Source organism: Bubalus bubalis, chromosome 8 (genome assembly GCF_019923935.1).
Source record: "Bubalus bubalis isolate 160015118507 breed Murrah chromosome 8, NDDB_SH_1, whole genome shotgun sequence".
Taxonomy (NCBI): domain Eukaryota; kingdom Metazoa; phylum Chordata; class Mammalia; order Artiodactyla; family Bovidae; genus Bubalus; species Bubalus bubalis.
In genome coordinates, this window is record NC_059164.1 from 68,034,980 (window position 1) to 68,050,820 (window position 15,841).

At 39.1% G+C, this 15,841-nt stretch overlaps 1 pseudogene; it reads right to left on the reverse strand.

The window, feature by feature from the left end:
* Window positions 1–6,769: 6,769 nt before the first annotated feature.
* On the reverse strand, window positions 6,770–7,799 carry LOC112577642 (annotated as a pseudogene).
* Window positions 7,800–15,841: the final 8,042 nt, after the last annotated feature.

Here is a 15,841-nt window from a genome sequence, read left to right on the forward strand (position 1 = left end):
AGAGGCAGCAGCTTAGTGGCAGCTACATTCTGTCTCCAGAGGAAGACAAGGCAGCCATTGCAGCATCAGTGGCAGAACCAGCTGTGAGATCCAAGGGGAACAGAGTGAGGAGTTCACAGGACATCTGCGATACTATGATTTTCAAGCCATCCCCAAATCTGTAAGCTACCCACTATCTTTTTCATAAAGACCTTTTTCCTAAATTAACCAGAGTTGGTTTCTTTACCGGAAACTAAGGTCTGTATAGTCAAAGCTATGGTTTTTCTAATAGTCATGTATGGATCTGAGAGTTGACCCATAAAGGAGGCAGACCTCTGAAGAATTGATGCTTTTGAACTGCGGTGCCAGAGAAGACTCTTGAGAGTCTCTTGGAATACAAAAGTTCAAATCAGTCAGTCCTAAAGGAAATCAACCCTGAATACTCATTGGGAGGACTGACGCTGAAGCTGAAACGCCACTACTTTGGTTACCTTTTGCACTGACTCATTGGAAAAGACCCTGATGCTGGGAAAGATTGAGGGCAGGAGGAGAAGGGGGTGACAGATAATGATGAGATGGTTGGATGGCATCACCAACTCAGTGGACACGGGTGTGAGCAAACTCAGGGAGATAGTAAAGGACAAAGAAGCCTGGCATGCTGCAGTCCTTGGGGTCGCCAAGAGTCAGACACAACTTAGCAACTGAAGAACAACAAGAACACTGACGGATGATGTATTTGTGTGTGTGTGATTTTTTTTTTAATAGTTGACATAGCGTTAATTTCAGGTGTTGGTGGAATATTCCTCTGAAATTTAAAAAACTTCCCAACTTTTTATTATGAACAATTTCAAACATATAGTAAAGTTAAAAGAATACTAAAATGAATACTTGCATACCATTCACCCAGATTCACCAGTTAGTAATATTTTGTTATATTTGCTTTGTGTGTGTGTGTGTTTGCTGAATATTTGAAAGTTCGTTTTAAGCACCTAAGAAAATAAATAATAATGCCACAGTATCCTCGTATATCTGGCCCCATTCAGATTTCCCCAAATATCCCAAGAATGCCTTTTTTTTTTACCTCTTTTTGTTTTTTTTTCAAACCAAGTTCCAATACAATATATTGTATTTGATTATGTGTGTCCAGCATTTTTAAACATAATTTTAAAAATACACACGAATACACAGGATTTGGTCCTTCTTTTATTGTTTCTACCTAATAATTGAGGTGATAAATATAGGAACTATTGCTAATTAAGTACTAACCTGAGGCCAAGTTCTGAGGTGCTAAACATACCAGGATGAATAGAACTATGTCCCTGACTTCAAAGATGCAGGCCCTTTGGGTTTCTCCAAATGCACATAAGTAGTTGGTCTCAGTTTTAACCAGCTTAAGGAACAGATAGAGACAGGGGATGTCAGAGTTTATCATTTCCTAGGCTCAGAGCTACATTATAAAGTTAGAGAGCTGAGCAGGGCTGGTTGCACAAGTCCAGCAATTTATCACCAACTGGGAAGTCCATATATGTGGTGTGTATAATCTACATATACACACAGCCTTATTTCTGGAGAAGGGAATGGCTACCCACTCCAGTATTCTTGCCTGGAGAATTCCATGGACAGAGGAGCCTGGTGGGCTACAGTCCATAGGGTTGCAAAGAGTTGGACACGACTGAGCGACTAACAAAAACACACAGCCTTATTTAATTGGTTAATCAAAAGCTATTTTTAATTTTGTAAGAAAATTGCCTTGTAGCCTAGAGCAATGACTGACACTGTGTCTTATCTGATGAAAGTAAGGTAGACATTTAGCAATTGTCTGGCTCATGTGATAAAGACACTTTCATTATAAATATAAACCAAAAAACCAAAGTGTCTAAATGACTAGCTTATTTACATTGATTATATCTTCCGGGTGATTTATAAATCTTCATTAGGAAGAAAGTAAGCCTAGTTATAGATTTTTCTTGTCTAAAACTTATCATTAAAAATAATGAAGAAATTTCCTTTTCAGAGCGCTTTTAATACTCTCCACATGAGTCTGACACCGCAGACTGCAGTACAAGTACTGTCTCTGTCACACAGCTAAGGTCACATGTTGTTAACATTCCTTATTAAAGGAAAAGTCTTAATGTGTGTTTTTGATTTTCATTTCTGACACTTAATTAGAATAAATGAAGTTACCCCCATTTATATATTGCAAGAGCTGCCAGGACTCCTGAAACTTCTAGAAAGAGTGATGAAATTAGTGACTTTTCTCATATGAGGCCAAGTGTTATCAGACACATTAATTCCACATGTGCAGTTGAGCATTTGCGTACCTCCTTGTATGTGGAGAAGAGCCTAAGTGAATCTAAAGGCGTGATCTTTGGCAGCTTTATACAACACGATGGGCATGAAGAAAAGTGTTTATAAAAGAACACATTTGAATTCCTGGTACCTCTCAGTGGGATCACCACATTGTCAAACAGTAAAGGAATGTTTAAATACAAATAAATTACGCTTTCTCTGAATGAAGTCTTCTCTCTGGTGCGCAATTACTGGATGTGTACTTGGGAGTTCCAAGTTCAAGTGAATGTTTTCTTTGTCACTTATGAGATTCACCTCACCTCTTGGTACCCATGGTGCAGTAAACAACAGCTTCCAGATGCCCCGAGTACACCCCTGACAGCAGCCAGCAGATGGCTGTGAGGGTGACAGACAGTGCCTTCACACACAGCTCCATCCTGGCCTGGCTGGCTTGATGTTGCACTTATTTGATAGCCAATACATAGAAAAGAAGTCACATCGTTTATATCTAAGATTTGAAATGTGAAGTATTTTCGTAAGCCGTGATGAACACACCACCCAAACTTAAGAACTAGAACATTATTGGGTGGGTTTTTTTGCATCTACTCATATGTTCCTCTCCAACCTCTTTCGTCTGTCTCCTCTTCAGAGATAGCTACCATCTTCAATTTTTGTGTTTTATTTTTTCTATGCTTAAAAAGTAATTGTGGTATGGCTGAGTTGCTTTGCTGTACACCTGAAACTATTACAACATTGTTAATTGGCTATATTCCAATATAAAATTGGAGAAGGAAATGGCAACCCACTCCAGTATTCTTGCCTAGAGAATCCTGTGGACAGAGGAGCCTGGTGGGCTGCTGTCCATAGGGGTCGCACAGAGTCGGACATGACTGAAGCGACTTAGCATGCATGCATGCATTGGAGAAGGAAATGGCAACCCACTCCAGTATTCTTGCCTGGAGAATCCCAGGGACAGAGGAGCCTGGTGGGCTGCTGTCTATGGTGTCGCACAGAGTCGGACCTGACTGAAGCGACTTAGCAGCAGCAGCAGCAGCCAATATAAAATAAAAAAATTTTAAATAAAGTAAAACTCACAACAACAACAAAGTAGTTGTGGTACATATGCATGTATCTTTAAATTGTGTATCATTTTGTTTTTTATTAAAATATCATACTGAATTAGTCTTCTATAACTTCATTTGTTTACTCTTTTTTTTTAAACCCAAGAATGTGTTTCAAAGATTCATCTGTATTGTTACTTGATGATAGCAAAGCTTATGAATTCACTCTAAAGTCCTTGGAGATTTGGGTTCCTTAGTGAGTTTTAAATTTTATTTATTTTTTTGCCATTGTGAACCAGGCTGCTGTAAATGTGTCAGTTGGTAATAGTTAGGGGTTCTCTAGAAATAAGGTCTGGGAGTGCCGGGGTGGGAGATGGAACTATTAAGTCAAGAAAGTTCAATTTTAGAGGCTAGTACCAAGCTTTTTCAAAGTGACTGTATCAATTCATATTCTCACCAGTGGCATATAAGAATTCCTGTTAATCCACATCCTCACTAACATTTGATGTTTTCAGACCTTCTTTTTTTACCAGTCTAGTAGGTATAAAATAATATCGCATTTGGGATCAATTCAGAGCTTTCTTCACCTTGCCCACCCGTGATGACATTCCAAGCCATCCCAGTGCTGTGGATGTAGCAAGAACTGAAGGAAGTAGAGAAAAAGTGGGAAGTCTCATATTGCACCACGAAGACCCTGAAATTTGTAGAGTTAATCCTTGTAAAAGCATTTCCCGTGAGATTCAAGGTATATAACATGTACTTTACTCATTGAATTAATATTTTTAATCTCTCCTACATGCCGGGTATTTTTCCTAAACTCAAGGTACTTTCTCTAAGCCCAGGAAGATCACAGTGAATAAAATAGACAAGATCCTTGCCCTTATGGAGCTTATATTCTGGTTGGGGACGATACAGACAATAAACAAATCCATATATAATACATAATATCAGAAAGCAAAGACCAGCTTTGGAGCCACAGGGCCAGTGCTCAATTCTGTTCTCTACACCATACCAGACACTTGACCTCTCTGAGCCTTAGTTTCATGTTTTACAAGTAAGAATTCGTATCTCGCAGGGTTATTGTGAGAATTAAGAGCTGGTGTAGAAAGGTTCCCAGTTTAGTGCTGAGCACAAAAGTTGGTGTTCTCTCCAGTCTGGACACTTTGAGGAGTGTCTGAGAACAAAGAATTCAAGGACCTCAGGGGTGGGGCATCTCATCTTCTAGTTGGCTTCTTCTGGAACTGGGCAAACCGGGCAAGCGCAAACAGAAGCTTGTGCACCCCCGCCAGCCAGGATCAGCCTGTTCATTTCCTCCTGGTAACTAACCTCTGCTCACCTTCTTTCACTTACTTTAATGGGCTGAGATTTGCTGTTTATTTGGTTCTATTCTTTCCAGCTACACTATCCTCCTTGCTATTCTTAGACATTCCGGATCACCTCATTTAAAAATTGACTTTAACAAACCAATTAGCAATGGGGAAATTGAACACTAGTGAATACTGGATGATACTAAGGAATTGTTGATAATTTTTGTGTGGTAACAATGTAGCATCAAGTCAAAGTAAAGTGTTTGTACCTTTATAAATCCATACTGAATATTTATCTGATGTCTTGGATTTGCTTTCAAATAATCCAATATGTGGAGGGAGACTAATAAATTGATTGGAGGTATAGAAGCAGGGTGATAGATACATGGGGTTCATTAAGCAATTCTATTTATTTTTGTGTATGCTTAAAATTTTCCATAATAAAAAGGAAACAAATGAGGTAAATGTACTTCTGTCTCAGAATATACTTTGTACATGCTGTTACCTCTGCCAGAAATGTTGTTCTTCTAGATAGCCACATAACAAACTTCCTTGATTTATGCCAGTCTCTGCTCAAATGTCATTTCCTCAGAAGGGCTTTCCCCTATGGAACATGGAGCCTCTTTTTCCTGGAGGTAATGTAACCACCCCATGCTTTGAAGAGCATAATTTTGGATTGCTTATATAGTAGCAGTATTTAGAGCCAAATTTAGAGCAGAATAGTATATAGAGCAGAATTTACTCTCGGCTCCTGATAGCTGTAGACCCATGCTTCTCAGGACTAGGCATGCACACTCATATGAAACTGACCAGGCTACAGTCCATAGAACTGAGAAAACCAGAGTCCTGACTTCATTCCCCAAACCACAAAGAACTTGCAGAATCCATGCTCCTAGTTCCCTTTGCCCTGTTTAATATGACAACAGTGTCTTCCGGGCACTCTTGGCAGTCTTTGACTTCTTGTTCTTCCTTGGCTCCCCTCCTGGTATTCTCCACATCTCTTTTAAGGTTGAGAAGAGAAATAGCTACTAAGTCAGCAGGCCTTAAAGCTGTTCATTCCACAAAGACCAGCCCACAGGCAGAGGGTAAATGCCAGCAACAGAACCTAGATGTCCTTTTCACAAAGCAACCGATTTTGAAAAGCATGAGCTTGTTTGAGGATTTCCAGTTTAGCATATTGCTCTTTGGAAAAACAAACATACTTTCCCAAGATTCTAAGAACAATCTTATTGCAAACATAACTGTTGAAGAAAGCTGAGCACTGAAGAATTGATGCTTTTGACCTGTGGTGTTGGAGAAGACTCTTGAGAGTCCCTTGGACTGCAAGGAGATCCAACCAGTTCATTCTAAAGGAGATCAGCCCTGGGTGTTCTTTGGAAGGAATGATGCTAAAGCTGAAACTCCAGTACTTTGGCCACCTCATGCGAAGAGTTGACTCATTGGAAAAGACTCTGATGCTGGCAGGGATTGGGGGCAGGAGGAGAAGGGGACTACAAAGGATGAGATGGCTGGATGGTATCACTGACTCGATGGACGTGAGTTTGAGTGAACTCCAGGAGTTGGTGATGGACAGGGAGGCCTGGCGTGCTGCGATTCATGGAGTTGCAAAGAGTCGGACACAACTGAGCGAATGAACTGAACTGAACTGACTGAACTGTTGTTTTGTTGAGTCACTAAGCTGTGTCCGACTCTTTGCGACCCCATAGACTGTAGGCACACCAGGCTCCTCTGTCCATGGAGTTTTCCAAGCAAGAATACTGGAATAGGTTGCCATTTCCTTCTCCAGAGAATCTTCCCAACCCAGGGATCAAACCCACATCTCCTGCCTTGGCAGGCAAATTCTTTACTGCTGAACTACCAGGGAAGCCCAACCCATATGTACATGATATTAAAGACTTTTCTTATCTGAACTATACTCATAACAGAATGTCATATAGCTACTGGGACAGTATCTAAAAGGAAAACAAAATTTTATTTTTTTAATTGATTTTTAATTGGAAGATAGTTGCCTTACACTGTTGTGTTGGTTTCTGCCATACAACAACATGAATCAGCATTAAGTATACATATTCCCTCCCTTTTGAACTTCCCTCTTGAACTTCCCTCTTGAACTTCCCTCCCACTCCCCTCAAATTTTATTTATTTATTTTTTAGATATTTGAAATACAACTTTATTCTGATTCTAAATGAAAAGGAATGGGAATGACAGAAATAAACAAGATTCCCCCTCTCAATACTGTCATGTGACTATAGCAGTCTTGTATTTGAAACTCAAGGAGGAAACAACTGTGTTCCAAAACACCTAAATATGCAGGTTCCAAAAAATGAAGGTATTTTTTTTTAAAACTCCAACATTCAGTCCAAAGCCCATCCATCTCCTTCAGCATCCAAAGATGAAGCACATGTTCTGCTTAGCTATGTTATAAAGTGGCAAACACGCTGCAGCACTGACGTCACAGGACAGTTGCCTATAAAACTCGACTTCTGAAGCTGGGCCCCAGCTTCACTTTCTCACAGGTCATCATCTTCATCCGGGAGAGCAGTTGTCTGAGCAACCTCTAAATCGTGCTCATACTGTGCTGCCAAGGCTGGGTCCATGACCACCTCTGGTGGGGCAAGAGCAGGCATGGCGACAAACTCCAAGTTAGGGTCTCCAACCAGTTTTCTAGCAAGCCAGGGAAGGGCTTTTCAAAGCTGTAGTTACTTTGGGCAGAAATGTCATAGTACTGAAGATTCTTCTTTCGGGTGGAAGACAATTGACTTTGCCTTAACCTTTCTGTCTTTAATATCCACTTTGTTGCCACACAATGCAATTGGGATATTCTCACACACTCGTACCAGATCTCTATGCCAGTTAGGCACATTCTTGTAAGTAACTCTTGATGTTACATCAAACATTGTAATGGCACACTGAGCTTGTATCTAATAGCCACCTCTCAGTCCACCAAATTTCTCCTGACCAGCTGTATCTCATACATTGAACTTGATAGGTCCTCTGTTGGTATGGAACACAAGAGGATGAACCTCAACACCCAAGGTAACGACATACTTCTTCTCAAATTCACCAGTCAGATGACGCTTCACGAATGTAGTTTTTTCCAGTACCACCATCACCAACCAAAACTAGTTTGAACTGAACTTGGGGTTCTCTTTGGGCAGCCATCGCAATGTTACTTCCAGAAGCGTTTCTGCGCCCGTCTGACTGAGGGCTGGAAAGATGGCGGAAGCACAATTCCTGCCCCCCAAAATTTTAATATGAGAATGTTAAATGTAAGAAGTTTGTGTAAATAGTGCTAAATAAGCACTTTCATATATGTTTGTTTAGCATTTGCTTCCAAGAAGATTTTTCTGCATACCAAACAGAACCATGATTAGGTTCCCACATCTTGTTAAGGCTGACTAATGTGGACTCTGGCTTTTTTTGCATATAAACTTTTATGGGAGAAAGACTGGGATTCTGGGAAAGGCCTCTTTCGTGTAATAATGATGCCTTATTTTCAATAGTTTCCATGAGAAAGGAAGCACAGAACCAAAAATGCAGATGGCAAGACAAATGACCAACTTCTGCAACATACAAAGGTAAGGCTAGAGGGGAAATGCCAGAGGTGACTGAAGGGGCAGGAGTGTGATCACAGTGGCTTTCAACCTCCCTCTAAGAATAAAGTGTCACACTTCATATTCAAAATGGAATCATTTTCCACAGACACTTTATTTGCAGGCCTTCCCTTTTATCTGCCAACTAATTCCTACAAAGAATGCTGAGCATGAAGAAACATCAAGAAGCAAATCCATAAAAGTTTGGCTAAATAGTAAATAGTTCATCATTCTCAAAATATTTGACACAGAAGCACATTTTGTGCTTATTTTGCCCTAGCTTAGAAAAATTAATGCAAACTGTACATGTATATTTATCATGAAATATTTCAGGCATTCAAAAATATAAATAATAATAAATACCCACTTACCTTGAATCCAGTTCAAAGAATAAAATTTTATTTATCAATACCTATGTAGGCACCTATGTAACTTTTGAAGATGGGATTCCCTTTCCTACAGGAATAAATACTATTCTGCATTAAGTGTTTCACATCCCATGTATTTCTTAAAAATTACATTTCATGCCAAACATGCAGAAGTTATGTACATATGCTTTCAATTCTAAAGCTCTAGGACATTTTTGACATTGTGCTAAAAATACCTCTTATTGCTCTAATAAGTTATACTAAAAATATTTTTAGCCTAACATGAAGATTTCTACAGTGTATTATTTTAAATAAGTCAATTAATTGATAGTAAATATCTTAAGTTCAGCAATAAATGTAAGAAATCTGAAGACTCTAGATTAAATTTATAGTTTTTATTCTACCTTTATTAAAACTTTTTTTTTTAATCAGCCATTCAATAGTAGAAGGAGCTTGGTCAAAGTCCACGGTGTGTATAATCAAGCAACAGTAGCCAGAATGTAATACTTTAAAAGGACTAATAACTAAGGGTGTACTCTATGCTCTTTAAAGTGGATAGAATTTCCAACGAACTCAGCCTTGTGCCTGACACACCATGGTTATAATTAGGCATGTTTCAGAATTGTATTAGTGCTTGTTAAGCAGCAGGGCACCATTTAATAAATTTCTATAGTGTTACAGTCATCCAAGAGGCCTGTCTGCTACACACCAAGTACTTTTGCCAGAGAGAGGTAGAACAATTGACGCACTTAGAAAGGGCATTGTTTTCGGCTAGTAGGTAAAACACGAATGGGTCAAATGAAGCACAGTTTCTTCTGTAAAGGGTTAGATCAATGATGCATTGTTGGGAGTAGGCAGTGAGTCTAGTGACTTGGTTTTCAGTTCCCAGGACAAACACTTTGTATTATTAATTCAAGTCCACAACCTTTTTATCAGAAACTGAAATCTAAGGAACTCTAAAAGCTGACAATTTGTTCACAACTCATTTGATGCCAAAACCTTATAGAGATCTGAACTCACTTAGTGGCAAATCATTACCTGCATTGACATTAGGTTATTTAAAGTCTTTACGTAAACCGGTTACTGTGACTATTTATATGTTTTACTGCAGAAGTATTAATGTACTTGATTAGAGGGTTTTGCTCCAGAGACCCTGGGGGTGCTATATAATACATAAAATTACCATTTTAAAACCCCAAATCTTATGAATTCTGGAATTGGCCCTACAGGTTTAAAATTTGAGGTTGTTGAGCTATAATGGCTGCCACTGATTTAATAGCCACTATGGGCTGGACTGTCAGCCCTATTTCATTTTAGTTCCATATTGACCTACGGTTGCAAGAAGCATAGTTCTGCACCCTTGTCATTGGATTAAAACACATCGAACCTTTACTAAGACTTTTCCTGCTGCTTCTGCTCACTGGGAAAACCCCAAAGCTGACAACAGTGCTAAAAGTGAGGAAGATAAGCGCTTGTACTTTCCACCTTCAGTTCTGAAAAAATCTTCTGATGTGGGCCCACGAACTTACTAAAAAAGGGTTAGATTGCTTCTCCAGCTATCACCCTGTCACCAAAGCATCTAAAAGAAATACCAGGGTTGTGAGTTCCTTCTCTCTACCATGATTTCTTTCTGCTTCCTCTTTGCCCATCCCCTACCCAACCCAACTGGTGTGCGCTGCCTGTGTGCTCGGTGGTGTCTGACTCTTTGCAACCCCAGGCAAATCCCTGTCCTAGGGATTATTCTGGCAAGAATACTGGAATGGATTGCCATTTCCTTCTCCAGGGGATCTTCCTGACCCAGGGATTGAACCTGCATCTCCTATGGCTTCTGCATTGGCAGGTGGATTCTTTACCACTGAGTCACCTGGGAAGCCCACCCAACCCAAGGGAGGAGGACACTAAAAAAACCACAGGGAGACTCATACATTTGGGAAGTGCCTGCAAAAAGAAGGGAGATGATTTCCAGCTGAAGTTATGATTATGCCCTGAAATTGATAATCTGCCCTCTGTATCTGTTTGACCAGAGGAAAAGACATTGGGTGTGATGATAAGGAGGACAGAATGGATAGTCGAGGAGTAAATTGCTCCTTTACTAAAGTAGTATAGCCAATGTACTCAAAGATGGCACAGTTTTAGACTTAGCCGGTATAGCATCAATTAAACTACAGGTTTTTTTTGTTTTTTTTTTTTAACTAGTCAGATTCCCAACAGGCATGGCAAGGATGTAGGATTTTTCCTTGACAAAGTGTACAGTGAAAAATATGATCAGGCTTGGGACTTTCCTGATAAGTGAGGAAGTCTCCACACTCAGTGACTAAGACTCCACGCTCCTGACACAGGGGGCCCAGGCTCCATCCCTAGTCAGGGAACTAGATCCCACGTGCCTCAACTAAAAATTCCTCATGCTTCGATGAAGACTGAAGATCTTGCATGCTGCAACTAAGACCTAGTGGAGCCAAATAAATAAATAGTTCTTAAAAAGATAGGCAGGCTGGAGCTATCTTGTGAGTACCCTACTCGAGAAGTCTCCTTGTGGGGCAAGAGGACACCAGCAACAAGTTTAGGGCCATATTGGAGAAAAGAAGGAATTGATGGACTTCAGCATACATCAGGCTAATTTATCCCAAGTCAGAGGAATAAACAGTGGAGAGGTCAATGATGGAGACCCCCAAAGAACCCCTGTATATGCTCTATTGGACGCCTGTTCCAAAGAGTACAGCCACAGTCAAGGGAGGACAATAGTTTAAGTAAGTAAAAGGCCATTTGCCTTTTTTCCCTTCTCTCCCTCTTGCCACCACACACAGAAGAGCAAAGGACCCAGGAGTGCATGTGTGCACATGGGGCTCCCTCTCGGGCTTCTCTCACTTTGATATTCACCATTCTCCCCAGGCTGCCTCCATCCCATTCCATCCTTTCCTCCACCCTGACAGAGAAGTGTTGTTCCCTGCTCTGTGGCTCAGGACTGAACAAAAGAACATTGTTTCTCTCAGCTCAGCAAAACAGGTTGGTATTTTCCAAAGGAACCTGACGGAAGACAAAGAGACACAAGCACAGAAAACACAAAGCCTGATAGTCAGGCTAACAAAGTACAGGTTTCGAAACCCACAACAGCTAGACAGTGTCAGGCTTTCAACCACTGTGCTTACCCTCTCTCTCAGAGTCCTGCCCAGAGAAATTTGCTTCAGATCATCCACAGACTTTCTCTGCAGACCTTTATCTGCATGCCTTGTCAAAGGAGGGTTTGAAATACATCCTGGTTGAACAACGGGGGATGCTTACATAGATTAAGAAATAGTACACTTCCTTAGCTTTTGAGTCAGACAGACTTGAGTGACTTTACGAGAATTCCTTCTCCTCTCTGAGCCTTATTTTTTTTTTCATCTATATTGTGCATATTTGGTATACTTGTGATGTGCTCACATAAATGCTTGCATATGGTAAGTACTCAGAAAGCATTTACTCTTTTTACCATTATTCAGTGCAGGAAAACAATGCTGGGCAGTTTCAAAACCAACCATCACTGTCTTCCTTCTCTATATTTATGTTTCCTCTCTCCATTCTTTGTCACATACCTTCTACCCTCGCAGAGAGACAAGGTTTATTTCCTCATACCTGAATGCATCTGACAGGTTGCCTTACTAATTTGAACAAACCAGGTCAAACTTATCAATCCACTCACAGGTGAAGCTTGTCTTCTTAAAGTTCTAACTTGGCATCTAGACCGTGAGACCTTAGTATGACGACGCATTATTACATCCCAGGATTAGCTGACTATTTCCATCCAGCTCTTCTCTGAAGGAAATCTTCATTTCCAAAATCCAGGTAGTAGGCTTGATCAAAGTCAGCTACTCATGACACTTTCCCCCAAATCATACGGCTCATGTTTGAGCAGGTAAACCACACCCTTCTCATCTCCAGCCAGGTGTCAGAAAGACCCACACTCAGACTTCAGTACTAAATGACTAACAGCAAGTGCTTAATCTTTCCAAGCTTCGGTTCATTCTTTATGGAATGATAATTAGGAAATCTCCCCAACAGTCTTTGAAGATTAAATAAGAAAATGAATGTTAAGTACTCAGGGTGGACACTGACCCACAGTACCACAGACACAATAAGTAATGGCCAACAGCGTCATTACATGTTTATAATATCACAATTACCTTACATGATCAATTAAGTGGACAATTTATATCAAAAGATCAAAAGGGACTTTCTTTTACATAGTATTTCACCCACATAGAACCTACTCTGTAAACCAGTGGCTCTCAAACTTGTGAGTCACCTGTTTACGCTGAACCCTGATAAACCTACTCACTTTAGATAGCAGTCCAAATGACACATTTATGGACCTGGTTTCCTAATTATTGTCCATTTTTATTGCCATTTCCAGTCACATGACTAAGCAGAGTTTCCCTGCATTTATTATTCTCGGAAACCTGTCGGTTAAGGGCAAATAATTTGAACAACTCTTAATAGATTTACATTTTACATTCATGTATTAGAGCTGGAGCCCTCTTTGTTTCCAGACAAAGTCCCTTCTGCAAAATAAAGCCATTTCTGCTGCATAGTAGGAACTGAACTATTTGTTAAATAAGTGGATCCACAGGCAGAGGATGGCTAAATGTCCCTCAAGTTGCCATCTTGTCTGAACAATGAATGGTTCATGGATAGCAGGTGTGGCCAAGGCTCTTTAAAATATACCAGTGGGATGCGGTGCATTGAGCTTCTGAATCTGGCTCACCTGGTTTTGAGGTTTAGTTAGCTCTGTGACACTGGAAACTAGGATAAGAAAGAACAAAGAATAAGGTTTAAGCAGAACAATTGGGAGTCTTTGCAATGGGTTTGCATATAATACCAGAGGCTGAGAAGTTCATTGAAAATTTACACACCAGATAAGAACTAGATGGTCCCCAGAGTGCTTTCCAAATCTGAAACCTAAAGTACCAAAAGAATAAAGGTAGAAAAGGGCCAGGGAGAGCATATTAATATAAGGGAAAGGAAGCAGTCGTAAAATACTCTTAAACCCAGATTATTATTCATAACAAAACTGCAAGCAGAGCCTTAAGGGATGCATGTGTTAGTTATTATTTCTTGGTCATTATCTATGTGTAGGCAAGCCAATGTAGAACCAATCTTTATAATACCCTTTCCTTTGTGGTGGGAAAAGTCTACATAAATCATGTACTGGGTGACTAGGGTCACAAGCACTGATGTAAGATTACAGGGACTCAGGTGATGCTCCTGGCAAATAACTGCTAACAATTTTCTTTGGCAAACAGGAAACTCAATTGCATTAAACATTTTCATTGTAAAAAAAACTATTTTAATTATTAAAATTATAAATGATGTATATATTGTAGATAAAGTTCAGGTCCTCTCAGAAAACCATCTACATGCCGCTCCCAGTCCTACTTCCCCAGAAGTATTCATTGTTATTAATTAAGCATCCATTCTTCAAGATTATTTCTATTCATTTATATGCACAGGAAAGATATAGTGGTGTTTTGTGCATGTGTCTAATATAAATTTAATCATCAGTGTCTTTAGACCTTCATAAACATGAAGTTTTACACATGAGACCCTAATGGCAAAAATTGCATAAATTATCCTCATTTATTTGGCTTTGTTACTTAACCTATATCTATGTAAAAATGTTAAGAATTTAGCATACTCAGGGTATGTGTATATTTTACATATAATACATGAATATTTACATTAATAAATATAAATACATTACATTAACCTTATGTTCCCCAAAGATTATGACTGATTTCCAATATAGCTCCAGGGAGTGATGTAAAGATTTATGACATAATTCATAAAACTATTTCAGTGGTTTAGAATGCAAAAGCTAAAAGTAAAGCAGTAAGCTTTAAATGACCAAAAAAACACCTAGATGCATAAAAGCCATATATTGTCTTTAGTGGAAAATTGATTATTACTTAATAACCAGAAGGCCTGCATACACTCACAAAGTACTTATTCAACACTAGAGAAATAATATGTGGGGATATCACTTATTTCTCAGTTACCTACATAAAACTTTAGTTTGTCTCTGTAAATGGGCTGTCATTACGTGTGGAATTTTATATTTTATAATAGGAAGATCACATTCATGCTCAATAATTTTATTTTAGCAGTATCTTGAAGCTTTCCCAGCCAAACACTGAGAATGCATTTCTGAAATGTATGATGAGAAAGTATCAAGGAAGGATGAATTGATATGCTCACAGCTGGAAAATATTACTTGTTGTTGTAGACTGTATTTACTAATAAATTGTGTCTTAAAATCTGCAAAGTTTTTAGAAATGCAATTAATATACACATGAATAAGTATTCTAGGAACTCACCTGCACAACATAAAAATAATATGAATAAAATACATAGTCAATGTAACACTTTATTTATATAACCCTACCTTATGTGTGAAGGCATCATCTGCCCTAAACATGGCTAGAATAGGCAAGGCACATTTATATCCAGCTAAGAGTTCATTCTTTCCCTACTTAATCATTCTGGTGAGTGAGCAGGCCACTGGAGATCATTCTGACATTCATAAGAACCAATTAACTTTTGCCTTCAACATGAAATCTGCTGGTTCTGAGAAGCCCTTCTAAGTAGATACCGGCTCCCAATCTCCTCTTGTAAAATGACTTTTCAGCAGATGGCAGTGCTTGATTCCCTGATGACTTTGTGAAGTCATTACACCAGCCCTAAATTGACATGTCCAGACTTTTAAAAATTATTAACATACAACAACATAGCATTGTGTAAGTTTAATGTGTTTAAGGGTGTTAATTTGATAATTTATATATTGCAATATGATTACTACCATACCTTGAGCCAACACCTCTATCCCGTTACATAATTATCATTTGTTTTTTGTGGTGAGAACATTTAAGACATAGGCTCTTGGCAATTTTGAAGTATGTAATATAGTATTGTTGACTATAATCACTATGCTATGCATTCAGTCTTCAGAACTTGTTGCTCAGTCAGCCAGTCATGTCAGACTCTTTACTCATCTTTTAGTTGCAAATGTGTTCACTTACTACCTTATTTTGTACCTTATTTTATGAGAGATGATAAACAGTGAATATGTTTAAGCCTTTATTAAGCTGTTAACCACAGCTGAGCCTAAGCATAACTGATAAAAGATTATAGATTGCTTGGGGTTAACTCAGATTTTCCAAGCTCACAAGGGAGATCCAGTACTCCCAATGATATTTTCCATATTAAAGAA